A 10242-nucleotide genomic window follows, 5' to 3' on the forward strand; every position below is an offset into this window, starting at 1 on the left:
TTCTATGATTTATTGATTGAGTAAACTTCTTTATCTGAATTTAAAAGTAAACTTGGAGTAAGATAACACGGTAGCTCATTTGTTCAGATTTGTTTGGAAATTGCTTCAATGTGGATATGAAAAATATTTATCTGCAGAACAAAGAATCAATGAAACATCAGGCAACTTTGAAGCAAATTTGAAACATTTGCAACTTGTATTTTTTCAAATGTATGGAAACAGATCAGGTATCATTTCTACATTCACTAAATGTAGAAAATTAATCGAGGGCCTAATCCAGTTTTTGAGTTTGTTTCCCATCATTTCTGCATTTGTAGGACACTCTTTCTAACAATACACGATTTGGAGTATTTAACAAGGAGTAAAGCATTTAATATTGAGCAAAAACTTTTGGGCAAGACTATACAAAGTCAAAGAGACTGTTAAAGAGAGTAAGTAGGGTAGCAAAGCTAAGTAGTTATGAGAGAGACCTGTAGTGGAGAGGGTCATAGTCACTGTTAGATTAATACATCTGCTAATACATTGGAAACAAAAGAACAAAGAGTAATCAGAGAAGAAGGTGCAAACAAGAGTAGCAATGTTATGCTTCAGTTAAACAGGGCATTGGTGAGACTGCATTGGTGTACTCTGGAATGAGTGGATTACCTTATGAGGAAAGGCTATATACCCTGGAGTTTAGAAGAGTCAGAGGTGATTTAATTGAAACACATGAGATCTTGAGGACATAACCAGGTGGGTGTTGAATGAGGAAGAATATTGAGCAAAGGCTCATAGTTTAAACATAAGGGGGATGCCCATTTAAAGCAGAGATGAGGAAATGTTTTTTTCCCCTCAGAACATTGAGAGTCTTTGGAATTTCCTTCTTGAAAAGACAGTGGATACAGAAACTTTAAATATTTTTAAGGAAGAGGTAGATAGTTTCTTGATTATCAAGTTGAAAAAAGATTATTCAGGAAATGCAGGAGTGTAGAATTGCAGTTAAAAGCACATTGGCCATGATATAATTGTATGGTGGAGCAGGCTTGAAGGGCTGTGTGGGTTACTCCTGTTCCTTGCCCATGTTCATATAGCAGGAAGAACATAAAAGAGAGACAGAGAGCAGAGGTGAATGATTGTGGCAGGAGGCCCAACCACAGGCTGGAAAGCTGATGGCAATTCTGCCATGGCCATCATCGGGAGGCCTGATGGGATGGATTCAGCAGCAATCTGCCTACCATCCAGACTTCTGAGTGGGTAATTTCATTGCCCCTCTCCTCCCAGAAGTCCTGCTACACAGTCATATCTTACTTCTAACCCTGCCATTTGGAGGCTACCAGCTTTCCAGTATTGGCACTGAAAAAGGATTATATTGATCTTGAAATGTTAGTAGTTTCTCTCCACTGATGTGGCCAAACGGTCCTGAATTTCTCTAGCACTTCCTACTTTTACCGCGATTTTATCTGCATGAAATTAAGAAAACAAGACAGGAAAAGGAATGATACTTGCTGTTTGAAAGTAAGCAAGACTCTGAAGTATAAATCACTCTTTTTTTCTTCTGTCTTACTTTACATCTAATGGACTTTGAGCTTTCTGTTGGTAGGTGCATTACAGTATCAAAGGAATCATGTTGCCTCATTACATCTAAATATTGCTGCCCCTCAATTGATATCAACTACTATCTACTTCAATCTAATTTCCCTGCCTCTTGTTACATTCTTCTTTTTAATGATAATTTAATGTCCAAATCGTCACCACAATTGCACATTCTAATTACTCTGTTTTTGGAAAAGGTCTCCTATCTTGCCATTTTGATGTTCATCTGATAATCATGGCTTTTTACTGATGCACCAACGAGTGGAAACAATTGCTTACTGTTGCGCTGTCAAAAAACTTACATGTTTGCCAATCATAGGTGTTTCCACAGCTGGCAAATTTAACAGAGGATTTCTTAAAATCTGCTTTGAGATGATCTTACCCATGCGGACCTAAATGTAGATGCCCCCACATCATAACAAAGCACAAGCCCCTTCCTTCCTCACCACAACACTTAACACAACAAGACCAACTCTCAGAAGGAGAAAGCAGACCACCACTGGAGCAAGGACTAGTGGTTCAAATGGAATTCACCAAGAATGTTTAATCACTCCCTCATGTTAGCCTTCCCTACATTTTGTGTACTCTCATCTTTCACTTCCAACCTTTGCGAATTGCAGCATGACCATTAACAAATGGCAAAATAAGTGGCAGTATGAAGACACCTGTCATCAAGACAGTGTCATGTGACATATCATTCCAAGTAACCAGTATCTGTTAACTCCAGACTGACCCCAAACTTAAATTTTACAAAGACTGAGTACTCAGTGAAAAGTTGTAGCTGGCAACTCAGTCCCTTTCCCTTGTGCAACTTCTTAAGTTCCCATCCCAGATAAAAACTAGACCTTAGTTCATAACAATAAAAAAAAACGACCCAGTTCTGATCTAAGCTGATTTTAATCAGGGCAGATGACAAACCATGAAAGATTTCAAGAGCGGTTGACTGATTATATAGTGCAAACTCAAAGCAGTTAAAATTAAGTCTTTTACCAGCCGCTCTAATTAATACATTCTCAGTATAAAACTGTAATTATAGGATATTTTTCTTTATAGCTAAAACTCTTGAAAGCTGTTGTATATTTTTGCAGATGAAAATAATTAGGGAAATTAGCATTATAATTTACAGAAATCTTGATTCACTGAAGGTCAAGTCCCAAACCTGAATTAGACAATGTACTATGGTTAGCCACAAATTTAGATTGTTTCCTCCTCCCAGCAGCCCACCACCCCCCACACCTCCCCCAGCCCCATCCCATCAGTCAGAGTGACAAGCAATCTGGTCTAAATTCCAAAGGACTTTACATTGTCTTAATCCTTCTTGGAGAAATCTAGAACCATTTGCCTCACCATTCTGCTCTGTCTGTTTTTATTTTTTCTCTCTCTCTTTCTCTGTTTTAGAAGGACTGTGAAGCTGAACTTTTAACTTTATTTCTTTATTTTTCTAATTTATACCTAAGATTTTGTACCTAGGCACCTTTGACCCTAAGATGGCAAAGGAAATGGTGGCTTTGTACACTTTTCACTGTACTCATGTATCTCTGTGCTTGAGAACATGTGACAAGAAAACTATTTCGAATAAAATCTAATTCTAATCCATCCTTCACCATTACTGCTCAAACGTGGCATTGCATATCACTTCATAAATAAATAACACAAGCAATACAGATTATATCAAATTGTAGTGTCAGAATTAGGGAGAAATTGACTACATATTCCTTAAGTAATTTGCAGATAACACACTAAATTAAAAGTCTGCATCAGCAAGACCATCCCTCCAAATCTGTGCACAAACCTGGTGAACAAAATAATCTCTGAAATAAATAGTCCACCTAAACAAGAAGACAATGTAAAAAGCCATTTCAAACATCAACAGTGCAGTAGGGTGAAATAACAAGACTGAAACGTGTAACTACAAAATCACTGGGAGTCGTAGCAAGTTTGGATAGCTCCACAACAAGATCAAGGATAAGGTACTATTGAACTGGCCCAGGAAATTAAGGCAGAAAATTTGCAGAATGAGGTATGACAAAGTCACCCTAATTTTGTAACATTTAAAACAGGAGAACAAATAATTGATTTTTTTAAGGTGAAGGGTGGAAGGTATAGGGGAGATGTCAGGGGTGGGTGGCAGAAAATTTGCAGAATGAGGTATGACAAAGTCACCCTAATTTTGTAACATTTAAAACAGGAGAACAAATAATTGATGTCTCACCACGCAATGAAACATTGGTGCAAGTGACACAAGAACCAGAATGGCACATTTGATCAGATGGGGCATTGGGGGCTGACGGCATCCTTAACCACGAATGCCAACAGTAAACAATTTGCCAGAGTTCCAAGGTAAAGACAGTTTATAACTAAGTTACAGAAATCAGAAGGTCTCAGCCTATATTCCTGGCTCGTTTTGAGTTGATGGATTTCAACAAGTGGCCAGTGACCGGAGATCTCCCAAGCTCAGTAGAAAAAACATTCCAATGTTTCTGCTGTCGATTGCTAGTTACTGAAGCCCCAAAGAAGGTCATCACACAAAAGGGCATTCAGTTTGATTGTGATATCTTCAGAGGCTCAATCCTTTATGGGCAACTCATTGAAAAAGTTTAAAATGAAGACTGATCATTTTTGCAATGCATGACAGTTAATACCACAGAATTTTATAATATCAAAGAGTTAAAGGAAGTCATTTTCAATCTGGAATTCTACTTGAAAATGTAGAAATAGGATACATGATACAGGTTCAAATACATAAAAGATAATTTTAGGTCTTTTATCAGAAGCTTTTATTTCACATGTAGATCATAAGGTGTAGGAGCAGAAGTAGGTCATCCAACTCATCAAGGGCAGAAGCCCTCATTCCTGATAAAGGGCTTTTGTCTGAAACATTAATTTTCCTGCTCCTCAGGTGCTGCCTGACCTGCTGTGCTTTTCCAGCACCGCTCTAGTCTTGACTCATTCAGCCCATCAAGTCTGCTCTACTCTTTAATGAGGTCATCGCTGATCTGATCATCGTCAACTCAACTTTTTAGCCTTTTCCCTTTAACCCACTATTCCCTTCCTAATTATTTCAGCCTTGAATATAATTAATCACTCAGCCTCGACAGCACTCTGTGTTAAAGAATTCCACATATCCACAACTCTCTGAGAGAACAAGTTCTTCATTTCTGTCTTAAATATGCAACCCCTTCTTTCCTACTGGAATAAATCTTTGCTATGGGGCATCATCTATTTTCTTAAATGTCTGCCCCTGTTCCTCAACCATGTTTGCTGCTAAACCCCTTTCCCAGACCACTCCAGCCAGCTCTGCCCTGATTTCTTTGTAATTGCCCTCATTTCAATTTAGCACAGTTGTTTCTGAGCCAAGTTCCTCCCACTCAAATTGAATACAAAATACCACCATGTTATGGCTACTAATTCCAAGAGGATCTTTCACTCTGACATAATTTACAAAAACTGCCTCATTATACATCATCAGATCCAAAATAGCCTATCCCTGGTTGAATCCATATCAATGTAATAAAATTCCAGGCAGAGTAATGGAATGATTAAATATTTTAAAGATATGGACCCCAGAAAACAACTTTCAAAATCATTCCCTTCACTATTGATGCACACTTCCATGAAACTGTCCTAAATACACGTTATGAATTCTGTCTGATGGCTTCCTCCACCAATCTGACTAACCCAATCTACATGACGATTAAAATCACCCATGATTAATGCACTTACCCTTGTTACATGCCTTCATTTTCTCCTGATTTATTCTCTGTCCCACTGTACTATTAATGTTAGGGGGGGTCTATAGACTACTTCTACCACTGTCTTCTTCCTCTTATTTCTTAACATCATTCATATTGATTCATCTTCTGATTCGAGATCATTTCTTGCTATTGTTTAATTCCATCCCATACCAATAATGCAATCACACCACTCTTCCCTTCATTTCTGTCCTTTTGAAAAGTTACAACTTTGAAATCCCTGCAATCATAATCTCCATAATGGCTATTAAATCATATTTGTAAATTCATATTTGTACTATTTTGTTCTGAATACTATAAGCAATCATGTAAAGAGCCATCAATTTTTCCTTTTGGCCATTTTGTTTTCCTTTTGATTCTTATTTACTGCTGTTTTCCTATGTTTGTAACTCAGTCCCCTTCCTGTCCAAATAATTTCCTTTGGGAAGCTAGCCAATTACCTTCTCATGCACTGCCCTGCCCCCCACCAATCCAATCACCTCAGCGTAGTAAGAAAACGGGTGTCAAATCCTTACAACCAATCAGCCATTTTAAAATAAAAGATTATCAATAGAAAAATTGAGCTTCTTTCTTGGCCTAAATATTAGGGGGGTTGACCACATTATAAAATGGTTGGCAAGGGTAAGCAGGCAAGATTCAGAAGTCCAAATAAAATTTGGAGAAAAGACAGAGAAGGAAAGGGGGCTCACCTTTTGAGAAGTAGACTGTATATATTGGGGGCACTGCCCCCACACCCAAGATGATATCCTCCCTTTGTGCCTTCCCACCTGACCATCAAACACCCAACTCACCCCACCACTCCGCGAATTATTCCTGCCCTAAAAGCCCAGGATTACTTTAGTCTGAGTTCTGGGGGATCCATCATCTCTTTGTGAATCTATTAACAGTTCTAAACTGGTGAGTTTTGGCCACATTGTACTATTTAGAACTGTCAATCAATCAGATTTGTCAGTAGCAGTCAAAGCAGTTTTCCTCCCATTGAGTAGGGTGTCATTGCAGCAGGATGGAAAACATTCATATTAATTCAGAGCATGGACTTGCTGCTAAAAGAGATACTTAAACAGCAGCAAATAGGTTCCACATACTGAAAGCTGATTTATATCTTGTTGCAGTGGCAGAGAAGAAAAATGATAGAAAATTTACTCTGTGTTGCTTTAGTTGCATTTCATTCTGTTTTGGAACAATGCACTGAATAGTTTCAATAAGGACTTGAGTTTTCCATGATCAGAACATTGTCACTGTAAGAAGATTCAGTCAACAGCTGGGAGTACATAAATAGATAAGCGATCAGCTGTGGAAACAGCAGCAGGGTAAATATAGGATTCAATTAGAAAAACTTCACTTCGGAGCTGGTAAGAGCCAGAGGAAAAAAAAGTGTGAGCGAGGAAGAGTTAAAAATTAGTCACACTGAGTAATGACAGAGTTCATTGAGAAGTAGAAGCTATGAGGGCAATTTGAAGTTCTGTGGCTAAAGTTCAAAATCTCTATAGACAAGAAGCAGAAACTTTAAAGTAACAACATGAAAGACAGGGAAGAAAAGAATACCTACCCTTCAAAATATGCATTGTTGCTATTGCGAGGAGGCTCCATGAGTCATTGCTTCAGTAGAGAGCATAAGGACCAGAGAATTCATTTATATGGAGGCTGCAGTATCAGAAAAGCCACAGAATACCTATCCATTTAAAGTGATGAAAGGGCAATTTAAAGTATTTCAAAACAAGAAGGTAGTTTGAAAAAATTATAATGAAACACATAATTTAAACCACAATTTTGATGGGAATGTTTATAAAGGTTACAGCCATGGGTTTATCAAAAATATTTTGCGAGGGTGTATGTATTATATTTCATAGAGTCATAGAGATGTACAGCATGGAAACAAACCCTTTGGTCCAACCTGTCCATGCCGACCAGATATCCCAACCCAATCTTGTCCCACCTGACGGCACCCGGCCCATATCCCTCCAAACCCTTCTTATTCATATACCCATCCAAATGCCTCTTAAATGTTGCAATTGTACCAGTCTCCACCGCATTCTCTGGCAGATCATTCCATACACGTACCACCCTCTGTGTGAAAAAGTCACCCCTTAGGTCTCTTTTATATCTTTCCCCTCTCACCCTAAACCTATGCCCTCTAGTTCTGGACTCCCCGACCCCAGGGAAAAGACTTTGGAAGTATCCCATTGGCCTGTTTAAAAAAAAGTGAGTAGATTCCATTTCGGTTGTAGCAAGTGGGAACAACTGCATAAGATGGCGAATTGCTATTTTGATAGAGAGAAAGGCAGAAAAAACCCTAGTAAGCAGTACAGGGATACAGTTTTGCAACAAAAAATAATTTTAATCTTAAAAGCAGTGGTATACTACAGCACACACATAAATCAGTGGATTCTGATATTGTGACTAATATTTAGGATACTATATCAATTCGAAGTAACGTTTTAAGATTTGGCCTTAGCTTACTTCTTACACTGTGTTGAATTTTCCCAGTCTTTGTATAGCATGGGAAATTTGAGAGACTACAGCAAGAATGAAAAAAAAAATTCTATGCTGAGACAAGAAGTCCAACTTTCCTCCTGAGGTTCTAACAACTACAAAAGAATTTCATTAGTAAGACATCATCTATTAGTGGAATTAGGGGAAAATAGGGGATGTTGATAGTTAAATAAAAGTATTGAATGGCTACATGGCAAGCCTCAAAGCTGAGGAGTTCACAGAAAACACAATGTGAAAAGGATACATGATGGGGTTGGGGGAATTTTAACTTTTAGGTGGAGCTTGGAGTTCCTCAGGACCATCTTCCACTAAATCTCAGCTGAGAACAATGGCTACTGAAACATCCACAGTGAGTGGAGTAAGTTTCCATTTTCTTGTTTGTGGGAACTGGATGGATATGGTTGTGCTTAGGCAGAATTTGAATGTTAATGAGGCATTGGACGTCATCCTTAAATGAGCGGGTGCTCTTCTGCTGGTTCCATGCTGTCTCCCTGAGAGCAAAAGGGACCTGGAGTGAGGTGAAAGTCCCTCTGCCTTTTTCACCTTGCCTTTGATGCTGAGCACTAATGGCTAAAACAATGGAATTCATCGCTGGCAACCAATAAGTATTCTGCTGGGCTTGGCTTTCTATGGTGGCATTCACCACCTCAAAGAGACAGCCAGATGCACACATATCTGAACCAGCACAGTACTGACAATATTGGCGTACTCCTCCAACCTTCAATCCAATCTACTGAATGACTCCAATAACCCTGCCTATTGCTCCTGTGTCTCTCTCTGGGGATCTGCATTAAGTTATTAATGGCTGACATCATGGGGCCATCGTCTGTCTGGGGTGGAGCAAGTGCCAGTACAAGTGGCATGGGGCATTTCTTCCTTAACCAGCCATGAAGATGTGCCTATGTTGTAATTCCCAGAATGTGCTCCTGAAGAGTCTAGAAAGAGAGCTGATTAAAGGAAAATGTCTCTGTGCTGGTATTGGGTGCAGGAGAAAGCGTTGCTGGTGCATGCTGTAAGGGATCTGTAGCTTCTTGCTCAGAGATGGAATGGTAGCTGAGGGACTACTGGACTGAGCTCTTACTGGTAGAGACTTTGTGGATGTTATAGGTGCCTGTTTTGGAAAACAGAGGCCATCAGTTGTGCAATAATGGTGGAAGTTTGAACATGTTAAGCAGATGTAAACAGTTGTCATAATGGGACAGCAAAATGGCACAACTCAGTAAAGTTTACTTGGTTGCTTCAACTTGAAGGTTTCGGCATCTCAGTCCAAGCGGACTCAATCCTCTCCAACCAGGCTGAGGATGTTCTCTTCATGTGGGGTGAAGATACAAATGTCACCCAATAGATCACAATTCTTTGAGATTGTTGTGCTATATTTCACATCTGCAATGAGACAAAAGGTGGGACTGAAAATAATGAAAGTGGTTGGTAAAGCATTTCTAGGCATTGCAGGAACAGAGGAAATAGTGAGTGTGTCCATTGAGTGTGAGGACCCACAGAGGGCAGAAAGGGTTATTTATTTGGAAGAATGGAGGTGAGTGAAAGCCAGTGACTGGAGCTGCTGCATGCAGTAGTGAGAGCTATGGTGGAAGGTGTATGCAGAGTTAGAGTGAGTGTGCAGTAGCAGAGAGAAGATAATGGTACTTACTCTTGTCGAAAGTAGAAGATCTGTAAACATGGCTGGGTCGTTCATTTCACTGTGGAGACAGCACGGAATCAGGTGGCCACCTGCGTCCAGGTTGTCGGCATCAACTGGAATGGCTGTCTTTGGTAGTTTGGAGGAAAGCAGGTGTCCCTTGACTCCACCTCCCCATTCACCAGGACCTCCAGGTCTCCTGTTGGCAATGTGCAGTGCCAGGTTTCCTTTCTGGCCGACATCCTCAGTAATAATGTCAACGTAGCAGAGTGTGAAGGCCAGTTCCTGGCTTGCAGCATTTGAAGTGCTGCGGAGCTGAGGTTTAAAGATGCTGTCTGTGATGTGAATGTCGGAAAGTCCCAGTAAACTGTGGTCAAATGTTGGCAAGCACTTGCACCTCTGCCCTCTCACAATTCTCAGAAAAAGTGCTGAGAAGTGTGACTGTATAATTAATGAGATGAGCAGCAAAGGTTTGCTTGAGAAAACTCACCATGGGCCATATCAGGAAACTCTTCTTCAAATTATCCAGAAGTGAAACAGCCAGAAAATATAAAAATTCAGTCCACATTTTTAAAAAGTTTGAATTACTGCTAGTGAATCAATTAATAGGACACATGCTTGCGTAGACCTAATTTTCCTGGTTTAATGATCTAAAGGTGCCAAGGGGTCGAGGTTAAACAGTTGTGTTGGTTTTAATTACACACTGTGCAATTTAAGGTTTATTTTTGTCAGCTGCAAAGAAATAAGTAGAAGGTTTGAAATTAGCAGCTTGAACTGAATATGACACCC

This window comes from Chiloscyllium plagiosum, chromosome 16 (assembly GCF_004010195.1).
Source record: "Chiloscyllium plagiosum isolate BGI_BamShark_2017 chromosome 16, ASM401019v2, whole genome shotgun sequence".
NCBI classification, from domain to species: Eukaryota; Metazoa; Chordata; class Chondrichthyes; order Orectolobiformes; family Hemiscylliidae; genus Chiloscyllium; species Chiloscyllium plagiosum.